This window comes from Myxocyprinus asiaticus, chromosome 28, assembly GCF_019703515.2.
Source record: "Myxocyprinus asiaticus isolate MX2 ecotype Aquarium Trade chromosome 28, UBuf_Myxa_2, whole genome shotgun sequence".
Taxonomy (NCBI): domain Eukaryota; kingdom Metazoa; phylum Chordata; class Actinopteri; order Cypriniformes; family Catostomidae; genus Myxocyprinus; species Myxocyprinus asiaticus.
In genome coordinates this window covers 10,465,444-10,487,374 of record NC_059371.1, presented here as the reverse complement: position 1 = coordinate 10,487,374, position 21,931 = coordinate 10,465,444, and the positions used below count along the sequence as shown (strand labels likewise).

At 39.1% G+C, this 21,931-nt stretch overlaps 1 protein-coding gene across 9 annotated transcripts in view; it reads right to left on the bottom strand.

The window, feature by feature from the left end:
• LOC127418654 (PHD finger protein 20-like) overlaps positions 1 to 21,534 on the bottom strand; it is a 68,714-nt gene extending 47,180 nt beyond the window's left edge. For 5 of the 9 annotated variants that reach the window (XM_051659320.1, XM_051659322.1, XM_051659313.1 and 2 more), the window contains exon 1: positions 21,386 to 21,534. The gene's annotated coding sequence lies outside the window, so the exon portion shown is untranslated. Of the gene's footprint in view, positions 1 to 1,729; positions 2,535 to 4,255; positions 4,597 to 4,626; positions 4,668 to 13,778; positions 13,893 to 21,385 lie in introns of those variants that run through there. The other 4 variants (XM_051659316.1, XM_051659315.1, XM_051659314.1 and 1 more) reach the window with 4 other exon arrangements.
• Between the last annotated feature and the right edge of the window lie 397 nt (positions 21,535 to 21,931).

Genomic DNA, 21,931 nt, shown 5'->3' with positions numbered 1-21,931 from the left:
CGGGAAAATACATTGTGTGTGAATGCATTCATTTTGTTCCCTCCTTTACAATATATACACTACCCATCAAAAGTTTTGAAACACCTGACTGAAATGTTTCTCATGATCTTAAAAATCTTTTGATCTGAAGGCGTATGCTTAAATGTTTGAAATTAGTTTTGTAGACAAAAATATAATTGTGCCACCATATTAATTTAATTATAAATCTAAAATGTAATAAAAAAAAAAAAGTTTTTGAAATTGATGACTTGGCCAAATAATAAAGAAAAGCAGCCCATAAGTGCCCAGCATAGATGGGAACTCCTTCAATACTGTTTAAAAAGCATCCCAGGGTGATACCTCAAGAAGTTGGTTGAGAAAATGTCAAGAGTTCATGTCTGCAAATTCTAGACAAAGAGTGACTACTTTGAAGATGCTAAAATATAACACAGTTTTGAATTATTTTGGATTTTGTTTAGTCACAACATAATTCCCATAGTTCCATTTGTTATTCCATAGTTTTGATGACTTTACTATTATTCTAAAATGTGAGAAAAAAAATAATAGAGAATGAGTGTTTCAAAACTTTTGACCGGGAGTGTGTGTGTGTGTGTGTGTGTGTGTGTGTGTGTGTGTGTGTGTATATATATATATATATATATATATCCAATTACATCAGCAACCCCTGGGCTGAGGGATCGGTGAATATTCTTGCTTTAGTGATTTTGCATTGAAAATGAAATTTATTTTTTAAAAAAACGAAAAACTTAAATCAAACACATTTCTAAATTCAAATTGCATTCCAAATGAAACAAAAAGCAATTCAAATAATGAAGTGATCAAAAAAAAAAAAAAAAAAAATTTTTATATAAAAATGTAACCACTTTTCCATTTTCCACCAGGCAAGTATCCATCTAAACATGCAGGTGGAAAATTACTTACACAAATGAAGACATAAAAACAAATATAAATGTAAAAATAATAATTATAATGATGATGATAATCACTGAAATATAAATTATCCCCGAGATCATCGTCTGTCGACACAACCCTAATGTGCATTTCTCTCTATAAATTAACTAAATGTTCAGACAGTCTCCTTGCTGATTTTCCGACACATTCAGAATAATTTTGCCGGTGTCGCTGCGGCTCGCTTCGTGCGTGCACTTGTAAAATGTATATTTTAAAGGCTCATTATTACGGTTTAGTATTGCTCTGTAATGTAGAACAGTGTTAGTAATGTTACTTATAACATTCTTTCTCAGCCCTGGAACTCAAACCATTTTCTGATGCCCCCCACATATATACACATATACATATATATATATATATATATATATTTAAATTAATATCATAAACGTGCGACAACTAGTCAGCTAACGGCTTAAACTAGCGCCTTCTAGTCGACTTGGAAAATCTTTAGTCGGGGCAGCTCTAGAATGCATATGTGGCACGGGGGGCGTGGTCATGTGTCAGTCTGCGGAAGAGAGAGAGCGGTAAGGCTGGTCATCTAGCTCATAATTATTTCTAACACCTGTCTCTCATTATAGTGATGGCAGAGGGAGACTTAAAAGGCACGCCGAAGCATCAGAAGGAGAGTGTGTGTTCGGCAAGCACGACAGCCCGAACCAAGGGAGAGATTGTGTTCGTTTAGGTTTAGAGTGCTTTCAGTTAAGAAATCCTATTCCTTTGTTATCGATGGTTAACGTCGATTGTGTGTACGATTCAGAAGGACAATAAAAGGACTGACCTTGAACCTGCTTCGTTGTCTCCTGACTCCGCCATTGCCCCGAACTAAGAACCTGTTACAGCCTGTGATTTTCCAGAGTAAATCCAAGGGAATTCTGCAGTTCTAAAGGAATTATGAAAACAGTGGGCTCTGCTTTCAAATAAAAGCTGCAAAATTGCTAGGAGTGTAACAATCCATCGATCTGGATCTATGGATCGATCAATTAACCAACGATCTGATGTTCTCGATACAACGCATAAAGATCAATGTATATTTTTTAAAGATGCACCTTTATTTTAACGCTCTAATGTCAGCCATGTCTGTATGCATTTCCATCATGCAATGCAGCAGCCTTATGATATTCATCTCGCTTTAAAGCGCTAAATATGCTTCTCATGGAACAAGGATGTGTGCGAAGTGATTGAAGTTGCGCTCTGCTCTATCCGTGCTTGGGCATCAACCGGGCTACGAGCTCCGCTGACAGGATAGAGCAGAGCGGCTCCAGTCTGGTCTCATGAAATTTACGTGAACATGCCAACATTTTTGCAATTCAAAATGTACGTGCTGTACATCATGTCTGGCTGCAGCTTTCTAGTGAAATGTCCAGCTGGGGGCACCAAAAGCAAGTAAAATTGTCGTATTCAGACGCAGTTTTAAGGTGAATTTTACATTTTTAAAAAATTAAACATACCTCCCTAACCTAAAACTTTTGCCTGAACCTAACCAATAGTGAGATGTTTAAAAAAGACATCCTTACCTTATCAATTCCTAAATCTAACCATTAGTGTTTTAAAATGCAGAAGCAAAATTAAAAAGCACATTTTCTGAAGCAACCACCTCAATTCGTGCCACTTCTATGACTGTCGTGTCACGTGTCAGCTTGAGTTCATGACTGGACTTGAACCGCTCTGACTCCCTAGGTCCAACACCATATCAGGTGAGCTACCGCGCAAGCTGTTCATACAGGAATAAGGGTATATATATATATATATATATATATATATATATATATATATATATATATATATATATATATATATATATATATATGTAGGCGAGTCTATAAAACAATCATTAAAATGTACTGTTTTCAAAAGATGCGTTAGAGTAAAAGTGTGTGGATATAATAAAATAGCAGGGTCTTGAGTAAAAGAGAGAAAAATAAGCCATTAAAGTCATGATTTGAGTGAAAGTGAATAAAACTAGGGCTGCAACTAACGATAATTTTGATAATTGATTAATCTTTGATTAATCGGATAACAATTTTATGTTATAGTTTTATGTTTGTTTGTTTTTTCAAATGTATAATTTTTTTTTAAACAGAAAATGATAAAAGGCGTAAGGATTTAGTTTCATTTACTGTACTAAATCCACAACTCTATGCTCTCACAAAACTTTGAACAAAGCCTGAATCATGAAACGTTAAGTTTGAATTTTTTATTATTACTTTAAGGAAATATGCAAAATAGTTCCTTTCCTTAACTTGTAAAACTTAAAAAGTGCTCTTTGTTTAAGAGTAAAATGATCAATCAGGATGGAGTGAGACAGACAAAAAAAAAAAATATCACCCCAGCAAAAGGCAATGGAGACATCAGAACAGAAAAAATTATAATTCTGCACAGCTGAAAAATACATGTTAGATACATATGCTTGTGCTGTCACTGATTATTGTCACAAAATGTACAAAAGATTGCATAATCAAAATATAATGCATCAAATTTTGTGAGGATTCGCTGCCCAACTCTGAAAGAATGTGCACAACGCGCGTCTGTCTGTTCTTCCTTCAGGTTACCGTAGTAATATTAGTAAGCACACACTAGTTTTTTTTAGTGACTGTCTGAACCATCTACTTTCAAATCGCGGTTGGATTAACAGGAGACGCCATAACCATCGCGTTTTTAATATGCGTGTTAAGTTGAAGTTCAGTTTTGAATAGGGATGCACCAATACCACTTTTTCAATTCTGATTCGATTCCGATATCTGAAATCTCATTATCGGCCGATACCAATCCCGATCCGATACCATCATAATCCTTTTAGAATATCTTTATATCTTTACATCATTGTGTGACTAATTGGGTGTGCTCTTTAATATGTAAAGAAACTCAAACCTCTAACTACACATTATTTCAATATAAATGTATAGCCTATTAAGAAAATCTTTATTGTTAACTAGTATACTGGATAATGTAGCAGCAAAATTAATAGTAATTCCAGTGGAAGTCTTCAGTAGAAAAGAAGCCAGTTTTCTTTGCTAATATTTTTCAACTTGTTTCTGGACTTTAAATGATTCAGATCTCTTTTTTGTTCAATTTAGTTGTAAGGTATCAGTCCACTTTTCATTCACAGTTATTTAATTTGCTGCTTATTCAAATTCTGGTAAAATGCACCTCCTGTGCCGTTCTAAATGCATATTAAAAGTGAACCGAACTACTGAGCATCTACATCTGAGATGTTGTTTGTGAGTACTGCTCAAATATTGCGCACCGCAGTGAAGGCATTCTGTTCCATTTAGCTGCGCTCTGTCTAGCTGTTTGAAACACTCGCCTGCTGTATATGCGCTGCTTCAGCACATTGAGTCCACTGCCACACGCCTGGTGTGCGTGTGGTCTAAGTGTCTGCTCCTGTGGGGAAAGCCATGATGCTCCATATTGTTGTTGCGGTGATGATTCATGCAGAGAGGTGTTCAAAACACGGTTAATTACACTCTTTTGAATATCGTAATGATAGCATTGCAGCACCATATATCAGTTTGGTTGCTATGAGACGTCTCTGACAATCAATGTACCTCTAAAAATTACAACGTAATCAATCTCAAAATTAAAAATAAGCTCCCTCTTTGACACGTTTATGTTTAGTTGTCAGGTAATTGTCACTGAATTTTGAATTAAGTGGAAAGTCACATCATGCATGCTCACCATCGATCATTGCTGCCACGTCCGAGTACCCGTGCCCATCCCTAATGATCAAAAATCAGACATTACATTTGGCATTATCAGGACTATCAAATATCAGGACCGTTAGCATTATTATTAGGGATGCACCGACACTTTTTCTCTTCCGATCCCGATATCGGAAATCTCAGTATCGGCCGATACCGATCCGATACCAGTGTTGTTTTTTTGCATAATCTGTTTAGAATATCTTTACATTATTGTGTGGAAATAATTGGGTGTGCTCTTTAATATGTAAAGAACACAAACCTCTAACAACACATTATTTCAATATAAATGTATTGCTTAAGAAAAAATTTGTTAACTAGTATACTGGATAATGTAGCAGCAAAATTATCAGTAATTCCAGTATAAATCATCAGTAGAAAAGAAGCCATTTTTTTTTTTTTTTTTTTTTGTATCTGGACTTTGAAGGATTCAGATCTCTTTTTTTGTTCAGTTTAGTTGTAAGATATCAGTCCACGTTTCATTCACACAGTTATTTTTTGGAACCCATTCAACTTAATTATTATTATCATTTGTAAACGAATGATAATAATAATAATAATAATAATAATAATATATTATAATAGTAATATCTCTCAATCGTGCATCTTTAACTTTTAAACCCTCACGCTTTTATTTTGACATTCTGAACTCTCCAGGAAGTCCTGTAAGTGTCTGTTTGTAGGCAAGTTCACAGCAGTTTAATTCGCTTATTCAAATTCTGGTAAAAAAAAAAAAAAAGCACCTCCAGTGCAATTCTGAATGCATATTATAAGTGAACCAAACTAATGAGCATCTACATCTGAGATGTTGTTTGTGAGTAATGCTCAAATATTGCGCACCACCGTGAAAGCTAAAAATAGCCGCGAGTGTGTGTGTAAACAGAGCAGCGCCATTCACTGATGTGCTGGAGTTGCGTGTGCATTTTATATATTTATTTAACACAGCCTTTAGTGATTCAGAGCTATTGCACGTCTTCAAGTGGCTTTGAATAAAATGCATGAGTCATATGAACTACTTTAATTGTGTTTTTATGGTTCTTTTATGTCATTTTTTGAGCTTGACAGTAACGAACATGACTAACGTACAGTATCGGATTTGGATCAGGCTCGTCGGACCGATACCTGATCCGTTTAAAAGCTTCAGTAACGGAGCCGATACCGATCCAGGTATCAGATCGGTGCACCCCTAATTATTATACATTATATTCAGCATTATATACACAGTTTAATAAACTACAAGCTAGAGGACGACCGATACATCGGTTTTGCCGATTAATTGGCACTGATTTCTGTAACTATCGTTTATCTGCAAAAATCCACACAGATGGAGCAGCTGGGAAGGGTCCGCTGTTGTTATACAGTATGAGAGCGGCCTCTAGAAGCAAACTAAAAACTATCACTTCACTGATGCCTTGTGCTGTTTGTTTTGACACGTCAGACTACACTCTGCATGGAGCGGAACACTTCAGATGCGGATTTAAAACAACAGCGAAAAGGTATGTATACAGTACACGTTGTCATATCATTATAAACAAATTAATTTGTTGACTAGATGCTGCATTAGTTGAGGACAGCAGTATGTTTGCCAACAAGGCTGAGAGGACGCTAACATGAAAGCGAACCTCAAGCGGTTAAAACAATGTGACGAGTTTCCGGGGACGCCATGCGAGAAGTAGATGTTTGAGACACGAGCTCTGCGAACATTGCTAGTTTTTTAAAATGATTTTCATGTTATAATCTGGTGAGATTCGATACAGCCATTCGATACATACTTGCTCTTTGAGGTAAACATGGCAAAGAAGTCAAAATCCTCAGACTCTGGAGACATTAAAAGACACGTGTTCAAGCTGAAGCCTCTGGCGGGACTGCGAGACGGGGACTCGATTTGGACGGCACGTCGGTAGATGAAATTCAGCGTCAACTGTCCAACATGTCGGTGATGTTGACGAAGGTTGTTGCTGACCTGGAAGATCTCTCTATAATACGTCGATCGATTACGGCGATGAAAACAAAATTCTCTGAGTTGTTTACAAGAGCGACAGAAGTTGAAAAATGAATCGATTATCTTGAGTCATCGGAAAGGGATTTCTCCGCTAATCTGCCCGCGTTCAAAACAGATTTGGAATTAATTTTGGAAAAACTGAAATATTTTGAAAATATGAGCCGAAGGAATAACATACAAATTGTTGGAATTCCTGAGCATGAAGAGGGCAGAGATATGGTGAAATTCCTGGACGAGCTCTTCCCGAGTCTGCTCGACATAACAGGTCATAAACTGGAAATCGAGCGAGCTCACAGAGTCCCGGCTCGCAGATCTGCTGAGGGAGACAGGCCCCGATCGATTCTGGCCAAATTTCTGAGATCATCCGATAAAGATCTCGTTGCGCCAGGTGAGGAGCAAAGGAAAGCTTTCTTGGAAGAACCATAATATTTTCTTGTTCCCGGACTTTGCGAATTCGACAAGAGAGAAACACGATCGGTTCAAGGAATTACACCAGCAGAAGATCACTTTTGCAATGATGTTCCCGGCCAAACTGAGAATAGAAACGAAGAATGGTCGCAAAGTATTTACATGTCCAAAACAGGCACTCTCTTTCATAAATACATTGGAGTGAGTAAGCCATTTGATGTTTCTTATATCATGGACTCTATTATCTGAGGAAGCTGGGTGCCATTTTTGTTTCTTTTTGCGCTGGCTCCACCTAGCGGCTGGAGTTTGTTTTGTGGCATGACTCCAAGAAACTTTTGCATTGACGGAAGATCTTTTTTACACTGAAGTTTCCAGCCAGATCGAGAATGGACACTTTGGATGACCGCAAAATATCTACATGCTCACATAAAGGACGTCTTTTATAAAGTTGACGGGCTGAGTAAGTTATGGTGTATTTTTCTTTTTTCTTTTTTTTTTGCGGCCCCCGAGTTAGTTTGGCTCTTGATCATCCGAGGAACCGGGATGCCAGTTTTGTTTTTCATGCTGGCTCCGCCTAGCGGCTGGAGCTTGTTCTGTTGAATATCACTCCTTTGGAACAGCTGTGGATAAATCTGTTTGTTCTTCGTGCTTATTCCTCCTGCAGGCTGGAGTCTGTTTTGTTGAGTATTTTTACGGGACATTGGAATTATGTCATCCGCTGAACTCATAACATCTGGCTCACTGAACAATTGCTTGTCTGTCTGAGGAAACTGAACGGCTTTATATCAGCTGGAGTTTATTTTGTGGAGGAACACACCTTCGAGATGGTTCTGTGAATGAGTCTACATGTTTTTTTCTGTTATTCTGGCTGTTGGCTGGGGTCTGTTTTACGAAGTGTTTTCTGTTATGTAATTTTGCCTTACAAACTTTTTATAGAAGCACCGGACTTGAGCAATCCGATGGCAAAGTTATCGCGGGGGCTCTCGTAGGCGTACATGGACTCTCTGAGTTAAAGGATTGACACGCTTGGCGCTGTTGTGCGTGGGGTTAATGCGCACGTTTTTCTTTTTTCTGCTTGTTTTGATCGGGGGGGAAGTTCAGGGTTTGATTGTTGCATTAATGGGGAATGTGGTCTGTGTAATCTTGTTTTTGACACACAATTTATTTATTTTTATTAAATCAGTATGTTAATATGAATAAGTTGTCTCTCTCCACATGGAATCTGAATGGGTTGGGGCACCCCATAAAAAGAAGGTTATTTCTTTTCTTAAACATAAGAAATATGATATAGTGTTTCTTCAAGAAACACATCTTTCCCCGCAGGAAGCTGAAAAATTTGGGAAGATATGGGGCGGACATGTTTTCTTTAGTGTTGGCTCAAGTAAGAGCAGGGGAGTCATTATATTGATTAATAAACATCTACAATTCAAATTTCTCAAACAGATTAAAGATAAATTAGGAAGAGTCATTATTGTTTTAGCTGAAATTCAGGGGCAAAGGTTGATTTTGGCTAATATTTATGCACCTAATGCTGATGATCAGGGCTTTTTTATAGATCTTGAAAGGATGTTGCAAGCCGCTGGCACCCCTCATGATATAATATTGGGAGGAGACTTTAATCTTTTGATGGACTCAGTCCTTGATCATAGTGAAGCAAAAGTGTGTAAGCCCCCTAGAGCAACATTGACACTTCACAGGATGTGTAAAAATCATGGTCTTGCAGATATTTGGCGACTTTTGAACCCATCTGGTAGGGACTATACACTTTTTTCATCAGTCCATAGGATTTATTCTAGAATAGATTTATTTTTTATATCTAAATCCCTCATTTCATCTGTTGCGGATTGCTCAGTTGGAAACATCTTAGTCTCAGATCACGCCCTGGTGAGTTTGGAGAAGTTGCCACATACGGAGAAAAATAAATCATATAGTCGGCGCTTTAATGTATCCCTTTTGCAAAATCCTGATTTCCAACAAATGTTAAAGACCGATGGTCAATGTTTATATGGAGACCAATTGATCCTCGGTATCCTCTGTGGGCGTGGCTTGGGAGGCACTTAAGGCAGTTCTTAGGGGTCGGATCATACAGTATGCCTCGTTCACCAAAAAATCCAAAGCACGAGAACTTGTGGAGTTGGAAGGAAATATTAAAAGTGCCGAGGCAGAGCTGAAGTGCCGTATGTCAGCTGATGGCTTCAGAGAATTGACCCGATTGAAATATAGATATAATACTGTTTTGTCACGGAAAGTGGAGTTTTGGTTATTCAGGGCAAGACAGTCATACTTTGAGTCAGGGGACAAAGCAGGGAAGCATTTGGCTAGATATATAAAGCAGAGAGTGTCTTTTTCTACTATTCCCTCAGTGAAATCTGCTGGTGGTGAAATATTTACCTCGGCCACTGATATTAATAATGCTTTTAAAGAATTCTATATTGATCTTTATAGTTCTACGTCTTCGTCTACTGATGAAGATATTAGAAACTTTGTGGAACCATTAAAACTTCCTAAACTGACAAGCAAAGAAATTGTCTTGATTCTGAGATAACCTTGGAGGAACTTGACGAGGTAATTAAGGCCTTGCCTACAGGCAAAGCTCCGGGGCCAGATGGTTTTTCTGCTGAATTTTTTAGATCTTATGCTACAGAACTGGCTCCACTTTTGTTAGAAGTTTATACAGAATCATTAAAGAACAGAAAGCTTCCTCCAACCATGACACAAGCCCGGATCAGTCTGATTCTTAAGAAGGACAAAGATCCGTGTGTATGTAAAAGTTACCGTCCAATTTCCCTGATCCAGCTAGATGTAAAAATTGACCAAAATTTTGGCTAATCGTTTAAGTAAGGTTATGACATCTCTTATACATATAGATCAGGTGGGGTTTATTCGGGGCCGCAGCTCTTCTGATAACATCAGGGGTTTCATTAATATCATGTGGTCAGTAGCGAATGATCAGTCTCCGGTCGCTGCCATTTCACTTGACGCCGAAAAGGCGTTTGATATGGTAGAATGGGATTATCTTTTTAAGATTTAGAAATGTATGGGTTCGGGAGTACATTCATTGGTTGGATTAAGTTACTTTATAGACACCCTGTAGCAGCGGTACAAACAAATGGACTAATTTCAAATTATTTTACTCTGGATAGGGGCACTCGGCAGGGTTGCCCTCTTTCCCCATTATTGTTCTGTCTTGCCCTGGAACCATTAGCAGCTGCGATAAGAAAGGAGGGTGATTTTCCAGGGGTGGAGGCGGGAGGTATGGCGCATAAGCTTCTGCTTTACGCAGATGATATTTTATTATATCACTAGATCTATGCCTGCCCTCCGCAGAATTATTAATTCCTTTTCCAAGTTCTCAGGATACAAAGTCAATTGGTCTAAATCCGAAGCTTTGGCTCTGACAGCATACTGCCCAGTAACGGCTTTCCAGCCAGGCGCCTTTCAGTGGCCCAAACAGGGCATTAAGTATTTGGGTATTTTATTCCCATCAAATTTGTCTGATTTAGTTAGTTAATTTTGACCCTTTAATTAAAACTTTTTCGAGCGATGTGGACAGATGGGCTTCATTACATTTATCGATGATTGGGAAGATTAATGTTATTAAAATGAACTGTATTCCAAAATTCAACTACTTGCTACAGTTTCTCCCTGTAGATGTCCCCCTCTCTTATTTTAAGCAATTTGAAATAATTGCGAAGTCCTTCATTTGGAATGGTAAACGTCCCAGTCTACATTCCAACAAATTACATAGGTTAGGCTTACCCAAGATTTTTTTTTATTATTATGCGTTCAGTCTCAGGCTTTTGGCTCATTGGTCGCTTCCACCTGAGAGAGCCCCTCCCTGGTTTTCTATTGAACAGGAAGTCCTTGCCCCTATTTCACCATTGCAAAGTCTTTCTATTAAACTAACCGGAGAAGTTAAGTCACACCCTGTTATTTCACATTTGCACATGATTTGGACAAGAGTGGCCAGAGTATTTAATTCGGACGTTTATTTAAATGTTGCCTCAAGCATATGGCTGAACCCAAAATTATGTATCAATAAGTCCCCATTCTGTTGGTCAGAGTGGATTGTGAGAGGGGTTGTTACACTCGGCAACCTGCATGAGAGCGGAGTGTTAAGATCTTTTGAGAATCTGGGTCATCATTTTGGGATTCCCAGATCTCAGTTTTATAGGTATTTACAGCTGCGCCACATGATCTGTACTATTTTTGGGAGTAGCACACACACCCCTAAAGCAGCAGATGCTTTGGGAGAGGTGATTACTGCTTTTGGAAAAGGTCATGAGGCATCAGTGTATTACTCCCTGCTGGTTCGAAGTCTGGGGGATGGAGCTTTAGCTTCTATCAGGAGATTATGGGAAAAATATTTGAATTTGGTATTCAAGGAAGAAGTGTGGACTAGGATTCTAAAAAATGTCAAGTCTGCATCTAGAGATGCAAGGGTTCACCTTATGCAATTTAAGATTCTACATAAATTTTACTGGACCCCCTCTAGATTATATAGGCTTGGTCATAAAGACACACCCAACTGCTGGTGTTGTAAATTGTAAAAGGGGCAGTGGTGGCTCAGCGGTTAAGGCTCTGGGTTACTGATCAGAAGGTCAGGGGTTCAAGCCCCAGTACTGCCAAGATGCCACTGTGGGGCCCTTGAGCAAGGCCCTTGACCCTATCTGCTCCAGGGGCGCCATATCATGGCTGACCCTGCACTCTGACCCCAGCTTAGCTGGGATATGTGAAAAAAAGAATTTCACTGTATATGTGCAAATGTATAATGTGTGAGAAATAAATACAATTATTAAATTATTATATAAATCAGAAGTTGGAGACACAACTCATGCCTTTTGGGGGTGTGTTAAGATTCAAGATTTTTGGATGAAGGTGCAGAGCTATTTGTTTGATGTTTTGGGCACTCACGTTTTGCTTTGCTCCAGACTTTGTATTTTGGGCAACGGAGCGGTCATAAATTTGGGGGAAAAATGTATAAAAATTGGGTTTTAACAAGTGTTATGATTGGCAGACAAGTCATTTTAAGGGGTTGGAAGTCCAACGGAGCGCCATCATTTCTAGAGTGGTGTACAGAGATGGGGAGGGTGGGTAATTTGGTTTGTGTTTGTGAATTATTATATTTTATTAGTTATTTTATTTTTTAATATTTGTTTTTGTGTGTCTATAATTATGTGGGACCACTGGGATGTTGTTTTGGGTGGGGTTGGATAGTAATAGAGGGGGTTAAATATTGATTCTGTCTGTATATGTTCTTGCTTGTATGCGTTAATATAGGAATCAATAAAAAATGTTAATTAAAAAATTAAAAAAAAGTGACAAATACATGCAAGTCCTACCCAAGTCCATCACGATTGTTACCACCTATTTGCATTAGTTTATATCCAGCTGGTCACGTTTATGCATTTGTTAGCCAGCTAAGTTGCATATTTAAAGCTACCTACATGAGAAAGCAAATTAATATCATCATGCAGCTGAGAGAAATGTATAAATCAGAAATCTGATTTCAATTCAATTTTTTTATCCTCGCTGTAATAGTGACTTCAGATCAATCACATTCTTGTGCTAAAAAGGCTAGACAAAGCACAACAAATAAAGTTTAACAGAAAGCAGGTGTCTCAACATGCTTTTAAAGTTCTTTTTAATTAGACACATCATCTAAAAAACAGCAGTCCTGCACGAGATGCTGAATAAACTAAAACAATGGGAAGCAAAGACGTTCATCTAGCGTGCGTATACATCGAAAAACAAAAGGATGGTTGCAAAAGCGTTCGGTGTGAATAGCCCCTTACAGATGGTGGAGGTCTTTGGCCGTTGAGTCTTTCTCTCTTATAAGCATTTCTCAGATTAAACAATGAGTTGTTTAAATGCTTTGTCAGGAAAGATGTTCAACTTGGAAATGTGTCTCTCGAGATCCTTGCATTCAGTTCCATTCTGTCGTTTTGTCTGTTTGAACAGCCCCTGGCCTGGGCTCATAGTCTGAGCCGCTTCACCACTGAGGTCAGCCGAATACCACTGCTATTTGTGAATATTGCTACTCTACATACAACTGTAATAAATAAAAAACAATGTGGTATTTTGCTGTTATTATGAAGCTTGATTCTGGAGTAGTAGGAATCAGTGCAAGTGTAACACCATGTGAACCATGTATTAAAGCATTTTACCCCCTCATTTTACTTTTGACTTAACATTTGAGAATATGGGCCGACTAAAACGTTATTTATTTTATGCACATTAGTTGAAAATGAAATTCTTTTTTAACAGCCAGGATAGGAATGTTCAATGCAATAATATAATGGTGCTGAATGGTTTATGTATTATTGCGCCTGGACTAAGGAAACAACATCAGTTTAAAAATCTGCTGACTTAAAAATTTGAATATTAGTTTACATAGACTTAAGTCATTAAAACTAATTTTTTAACCACTCCACAGATTTAATATTAGCAAACTATAGTGTTGGCAAGTCGTTTAGGACATCTACTTTGTGCATGACATAAGTAATTTTTCCAACAATTGTTTACAGACAGATTGTTTCATTTTTAATTGACTATATCACAATTCCAGTGGGTCAGAAGTTTACATACACTAAGTTAACTTTGCCTTTAAGCAGCTTGGAAAATTCCAGAAAATGATGTCAAGCCTTTAGGCAATTAGCTTCTGATAAGCTAATTGGAGTCAACCGCAGGTGTTCCTGTGGATGTATTTTAAGGCCTACCTTCAAACTCAGTGCATCTTTGCTTGACATCATGGGAAAACCAAAAGAAATCAGCCTCAGACAAAAGTTCATCCTTGGGAGCAATTTCCAAACGCCTGAAGGTACCACGTTCATCTGTACAAACAATAGTACGCAATTATAAACATCATGGGACCACGCATTCTTTCTCCTAGAGATGAACGTAGTTTGGTGCAAAAAGTGAAAATCAATCCCAGAACAACAGCAAAGGACCTTGTGAAGATGCTGGAGGAAACAGGTAGACAAGTGTCTATATCCACAGTAAAATGAGTCCTATATCGACATAACCTGAAAGACTGCTCAGCAAGGAAGAAGCCAATGCTCCAAAACCGCCATCAAAAAGCCAGACTACAGTTTGCATGGGGACAAAGATCTTACCTTTTGGAGAATTGTCCTCTGGTCTAATGAAAAATTTTTGATCTGTTTGGCCATAATGACCATCGTTATGTTTGGAGGAAAAAGGGTGAGGCTTGCAAGCTGAAGAACACCATCCCAACCGTGAAGCATGGGGGTGGCAGCATCATGTTGTGGGTGCTTTGCTGCAGGAGGGACTGGTGCACTTCAAAAAATAGATGGCATCATGAGGAAGGAAAATGATGTGGATATATTGAAGCAACATCTCAAGACATCAGCCAGGAAGTTAAAGCTCGGTCGCAAATGGGTCTCCAAATGGACAATGATCCCAAGCATACCTCCAAAGTTGTGGCAAAATGGCTTAAGGACAACAGTAGCCTAGTTTCCATCCCCTTTTCGTGCTATTTTGTTATCGACAAATTGAAAATGCGTAAAACAAATTGTACTAAATTTGCCGTCTTCTGCCTGTTTCCATTCAAATGGCCTTTTATCAATAAAAATGTGTGATGAGGTCATCCCTAAAAAATAAAAAAATAAAACACTGTCACATAAGTTTTGGTTTATCAAAAGAAGCAGCTCAGCAAATGCGATCCGAGGTAAAGGTTAGATTTAAAATATTTAACCGTTTTAAAATTTTAAAAAGCTCATTTTCTGAAAGTGAACTCAGCATTGGACAAATAGTTCTGATAGTTTATAGTCTTGAAAAAGTGCAGAACGTTCTGATAATGTAATTCAGCCAACTTTTTTTGTCTACAGAACAGGGTAAAGCTAATTTAAATTTGTGTAAAGAAAAGGCATATATAGGTCTAAAAATATATATTTTTTCGTTTGGTAATTTATTTAATTTAATACAGGGAATTTTCCCGGCATTTTTTCAAAAGTAAGCTAAACAATAATTTAATAGATTTGGGCTATATTTTAGTTTTCCAAGAAAGCACACTGATGTTTTTCTCCTAATATTGTGTATTATTTTTAATTTAAAACATCTTTGTGCACAAAAATGATATGTTTTTTGTATTGTGGTTTAATTCCGTGACTGCTGTCTATTATTTTGAATGGTGTGTAAAAGCGACTTAAATAAATGGATGTCTACCAAATTAATCACAAACAGTGGCCAATCATTTGTTCTCCATGCACTTGTCGATGTGCATGATACGAGATATTTGTGTTGGCAATCCTGGAAGTGTCATGTTTGCAGCATCGGATCTATATGCCGTTAAGATCAATCCATAATAATGTACAATAAATTGGCTTTCAAAGATGTATACCTTGTCATCATGATTAACACAGGCTAACGATTGGGGTAAACTCTGTCATGTGACACTAATTTTTGCGTTAATGCCAATTTTATCGACAAAAAGTGTTTCCAAACCAGTTTTTTGCGACATTTATCGACATAGAGTTTATGCGCTAGAGTTAAACAGAAAAATATTGTGTCGATAATTTGCGTTTCCATCAGCTTTATTTTGATGCGCTAAAACTTTTTTCACAAAAAAATCCTTGGATGGAAACGTAGTTAGTGTCAAGGTATTGGAGTGGCCATCACAAAGCCCTGACATCAGTCCGATAGAAAATTTGTGGGCAGAACTGAAAAAGCGTGTGCAAGGAGGCCTACAAACCTGACTCAGTTACATCAGTTATGTCAGGAGGAATAGGCCAAAATTCCAGCAGCTTATTGTGAGAAGCTTGTGGAAGGCTACCCAAAACATTTGACCCAAGTTAAACAATTTAAAGGCAATGCTACCAAATACTAACAAAGTGTATGTAAACTTCTGACCCACTGGGAATATGATGAAAGAAAGAAAAGCTGAAATAAATCATTCTCTCTACTATTATTCTGATATTTCACATTCTTAAAATAAAGTAGTGATCCTAACTGACCTAAGACAGGGAATGTTTTCTACGATTAAATGTCAAGAATTGTGAAAAACTTTAAATGTATTTGGCTAAGGTGTATGTAAACTTCTGACTTCAACTGTATATATTAATATTTATATATTTATGTAACAGACAAAGGACGGATGAGGAACCGGCAGAACAGTTAACGTAACTTTTAATGTCAAACATAAACTTAAAACAACATAAAACATAAGACAACAAACATGCAGCGCGGCCACATGTGAATCTCTCTCTCGAACCGGCATCTCCAGCCACCCTTTATCTCACTCTCCTGCTGATCAGCGTCGGCCGTGCTCCATCACCACCCGGCCACACCCTCCTCCTTGTCACACTCCTCCCCCACCTGAGTCAGGCCGGGGCACCACCGGTCTGACTAACACCCCCCCCCACCCCCCAACTCTGGAAGGGAGACACTGCCCTTCCGGCAATTCTGTCAGCCGGTGGTCCATCCCGCCTCATGTGAACCTGGGTGAGAGACGAGGGGAGGCGTGGGGAGAGGGAAAGGGCGAGCAGAGACACAGAGAGAGCGAGAGGAGAGAGAGAGAACAACTTGCTCGCCGGTTCCCGGACACGCTGTCGCCCGTTCCTCAACGGCTCCTCCGCCCTCTGGCGGACGCCAGCTCGCTCTTCCCCCGGCAGCGAGTCCTCCAGCCCCTGGCGGACAGAATCGCTCCTCCCATTCTTGGCAGACGGCCGCGGTTCCTCCGGCTCTCGCCGGCCGGCAGCAACCCCTCCATCCCCAGGCAGACAGCCGCGGCTGCTCCCCTCACCAGGGGAGCAGCTCCACGACAGCGCATCCCTCCTCCCTCCCGGGTTTCGGCACCACGGTAACAGATAAAGGACGGGCAAGGAGGAGGCGGGAACCGCCAGAACAGTTAACGTAACTTTTAATGTCAAACAAACTTAAAACAACAAAACATAAGACAAACAAACATGCAACGTGGCTGCGTGTGTGTCTCTCTCTCTCTCGAACCGGCGTCTCCGGCCGCCCTTTATCTTGTTCTCCCGCTGATTCGTCACGGCCCGGCCATGCCCTCCTCCTCGTCACACTTTATTTCATTTTAAAATGTACAATACATTTTCATGGTTCAGTCAGTACTGTTTATTTTTGTAATAAAGTTAAATACTTTTACTTTGAGTGTTATTTTTTCATTCAGTATCAATTTTAAAAACTACTGGTAGATTCATTGGTTATTTGCTGGTACTGCCCAACTTAGTTATCGGTAAAATCCACTATCGGTCGACCTCTACTACAAGCATCTGTAAATGCAGTGCAGATTCACTATTGCACTGAAAAGTCTCATCCCGGCAGTGCTTATTGAATTACATGCGCTCACATGATGAGAAACGATCTAATACACTTTAAAAAAACGGCACACATGGACCTCTTAGACATCGGTGTGACACCCAAGAAAGCTGCACGATTGATTACATTGAAACTGAAAGCACGGTACGATGTTGCACGAGTTTAATCAAAGTGATTGTGCTCCCTTTCTCTATTGCGATCGTTTGATTGACGCGGATGCACGCACTCGTTTGCTCAGTGAAATTTAACTGAGACCCGCATGTTGTAAAGACAAACAGTTTTGCAAAAAGCTGGAAATACGCACCTTATTTTGAATTTATAATGTTTACATTATAAAACACAGAAAATAGAAGTAAAATGCAAGTTATGCGCTGGAGAGAAACAACCCTAAAGCGCATCAAACATCACATGCACTCTGTCAATGTAACCGAGGCAGCAACCGCTCCACATTAAACTGTATACTTATTATGATCTTCTATGAAGTGTTTATAAGTGCTCTCGTGCACTGGATATCTTGGGTCGTGTTTTTTTCCACTTCAATTTGTCTCCTCCATTTTTCAAACGAGTTTCATCATGCAACTCATTTTTCACCAGGCTGTAAAGTGACGTCCCTGACGGAGCTCTTCCGTGCCCACCACACATATCCAATTAATCGATAATGAAATTAGTTGTCGCTAATTTTTGGGCGGGGGAGGGCGTAATGTTGTTATGGACCATGCGTGACACGGACGGGTTAAGCCGTTGCACACCATCTCCTGGATGTGAGTGGGGTCCGAATTGGGGTGGCAAAGCTAATTTTTAAGGTGGCAGCTACCACCCTGTGCCACCCTTCTGGCCCCGCCCCTGTGGCACATGACACATTTTAATTCTACATGAGAATTTTTGCTTTAGAGAAATTCAACCATGTAAAACGGCTAAAGAGCCCCGATATTCTGAACAGTGCTGACGAGGGAAAGAGAAAACACCTGCACCAGCATCAATTACAAGACTTTTCAAATCTTAACATCAACACCCTTAATAACATTTATCAACGTAAACTGTAACAATTTTTCAACGCAACTGTGGAAGATGTAGCCAAGGAAAAACACGGATAGCACATACTCTTCTGTCACGGGTTTCTAAGTATTTTGGATTGAAAAGTGTGCTTGACTGTTGTAGAGAAGACAAACTGTCACTGTAGTGTTTACCTCATTCCACAAGGCAATGAGCTGTTATCAAACAATTGATCATCACTCGTATGTGATTGTATGACTTTATATTTTTTTCTGTATTAATTGAAGTACCTTATTTTGTTGTGGATGTCCCAATGTGTATACTTGATTTGCACTTTTCAGAGAGCTCAAAATATTCAAATTATATTTTGATTGCATGTTTGATATAATAAATGTAATTAATTGTGTAAAATAGGCATATAATATCGTAATATCAATCGCAGGACCCTGAACTGAATCAAAATCATATTGTGGCAGACTTTGAGGTATCGGCAAACATCGGATCGTTTGCTAAGAGAATCGATATAAAATTGTATCATGATGAAACTGCCAATTTACACGTGTTTGTGAACCTAGACGCACATTTACCTGGCTGGTAGAATATAAAAGGCATTCAAAAATAAATCTTAAAGGTGCAAAATGTATCAATTTTCATATAATATTCGCCCTTTTTTTTTTTACCAATGTGTGAACGGCTTGTAACGCAACTTAAAAAATGAGCCCTTCCCGGACTTCCTAGGTTGCCTATTAAAGACTGTAGACTGGTTTTCATGCGAAGGGAGCGGGTCGCTTTTGCCGGGAAAATCCAAAGGATGTGACTTCCGAGAGCCTTGCCTCAGACAGTAACAGCTTCTCTTCCGCTATTCAACAGCATCAACAGACAGTCTGCAACACTAGGTAACGTTATCTTAGAGATGGAATCCAGCAAACGTCTGGCTCCCAGCACAACACCGACTCCTACACAAACTCCAAGTAAGCCAAAAATATTAAAATAAATAAAACACACATTTATCTACTGAATCCTGTCTGGCTAAGCGGGAACATGATCGTGGTCGAGCGAAAACTAGAGTGAACATCGGCAGGGCATTTGATTCCTGGTGGGACCTTCGTTTGGTTTTGAGGATCAAAACCAACCCTGAATTGGCATTCTTCTTATTGGACAGGTAAGCTTACATAAATACAAAGCATGTGAAATATAGTGCCATAAGGATTGATCTGTGTCATTTTAGCTAACTTGATCTTGCCCGCTGGCAAATTGCAAGCTACCTTGCTTCGTAACTTTCAAAATAATTTAAACAATCTTCTCTTTATACTAAAAGTCAGGTATAAAGGATCAATTTAAGCAAATACGCTGGTTTCTTATTCGTAGTACAACATATGACATACAAAACATACAATAGTGCAACAGCAAACTGTCTGGTATAGTTCGGTAATATGTAACTGTATGTGTGTATTGGTATGCTATGTTAGCTGATAAGTAGTTTTAGTTTAGTCTCAAAGTTTGTAGTAAAACAATCATAACTGTGTAATTTTAATTATGCTACCTCATCTGTCAGCATGATGAATCACGTTCAGTCTCTTTGTACATTACGTCACTGTTTTGGTCGATGCTCACGCTTATGGAGTTTGTGCACGAGCGCGAGCAACAGGTAGCTGGCTGCAGTTCACTTAATGGCCACAGGTGTCATAAAAAACAAGGGTTTCTGAATCTTACATACTGCACCTTTAAGTAAATTTTATTATTTTGCCTGTCAAAAAGTGAAAAAGGACTATTCTTGCACACAATATTCCTAAGAAATAATAGTAACGTTTAAATGTCTCAGATGATCAAAAATGTAAAAAAAAAAAAAAAACTACGAGGATAATTGGACAAACACTATACATCATTGTACAGACAGAAATACACTTCATCACAACGGGTCTTCATCACCACCATCACATGAAAGCGCGTCATCACACGCAGCTTAAGTTTCATAACCCGCCTGTGCTGCGCGCGCAACCCTCAAGCTCGTGTCCGTCCTCGTGGGCAGACAATTTCCAACAGGTCCATACATTATTTATACGTCATAATCGCTGGATACCGGCACATTCGATTATTTCAATGCATTCCCATTCACTTAACGGTCTCGCACATGGTGGCTGAGCGCAGCGTGACGCAAATGGCGCGCAATACGTTTCCTCCTCGTTGTTTACCTTGTCAGGCCAGCGGCTCATCTCTGCGTACCTGTCATAGCGAGTCACAATCGTTCCCAAAACTTGACAGTGATTAAAGGTATACGGTTTATTGGTAGAGGGGGTAAATTATTAAAGTGTATAACCTTCCTGTCTTTCACAATGGTGCACATGAAATCAGGCTTCTGACTTTTCCTCCACTTCGCATGCGAAGAAAACGTGGCTGCAACGTTGACTGCGAACTTGACGGGAAATGCTGTGTATAGTTCTAGATAACAGACAAACGAAATACTGGAAATACTATCTGCATTTCATAACAATGAGTTAGCCTCTCACAATAAAGTTCAAGCAGTATTCTTGGTATTTAGAGGGCTATTTTTACATTACATTGTTCACCGCTCCAGGCCGATGCGCAACAGCAGCAACATTCTGATTGGTTCACGCCCTTGACTGACGTGGATTCCTGCGTTCTGATTGGGTAACGCATCTGTCAATCAAACAATGACTCTCGGCGGCCTCCTCTCGGCCTACTCCTCGCTGCACGGGGCTCCGGTCATTATGCTTCGCGAATACAGCACAACTCGAACAAAAGTCCTCTAGCTATTGAAGAAGCCCAGACATGCATTTATCGCGATCTACTGAATGTCTTAGACTGTTACTGCCAACACTTTTCCTAAATGCACTATTTCTCAAAATCACTTTCACGGGTCCCGCTATCAACAAACGGAGGAACACATGCATGGAAGCAAGCTTCGTTTTAACAAAACTGCATAATCACATAAACATTATACGATTCATAATTAAACCAGCCAAATCGTCAAAAACAATTGCTTATTTTTGCAGTGCATTATCACAGCGCTATTTACCTTGTTCCCGATAAATGTATTCCGATAGCAAAGAAAGCAAATCAAAATGCTCGGAGAGTGCTTGAAGTCGCATGCTTTGAGAGCGCGTCCACGCAGTTTGTTTTCTCCTGCGAGGCGGCGCGAGCAGAAAGGCCGGCGGCGCTCACGAGGTGGAGCCTGTCTTCGCATTGCGCATGCGCGGAGACAATTTTCCTTCTAGGAGGTACTCGTGTTTCCTCATTTTAATCATAGATATCCATGATTGTAATGGCATAACATGAAGATATTCTCGTGTCTTTTCAATTATTACACTTCCCATAAGAAAATCCTCAAACTATAACAGCCAGGTGCTGCCTAAACACATCAGTCAAACACACGGCCAGTGTCTGAATTAAAATGTTTCATTTGAACTCTAAAGAGTCAGACCGCGAGACAGCAGTAGTCATTAATTTAATAATTAATTAATTATACTAAATGTGACGTACAGGAAAGCATTTTGATTATATTTTTGCTTACATTAGAGATTAAAACTTACATTGCATTCAGAAAGTATCCTATGAAAGTAAT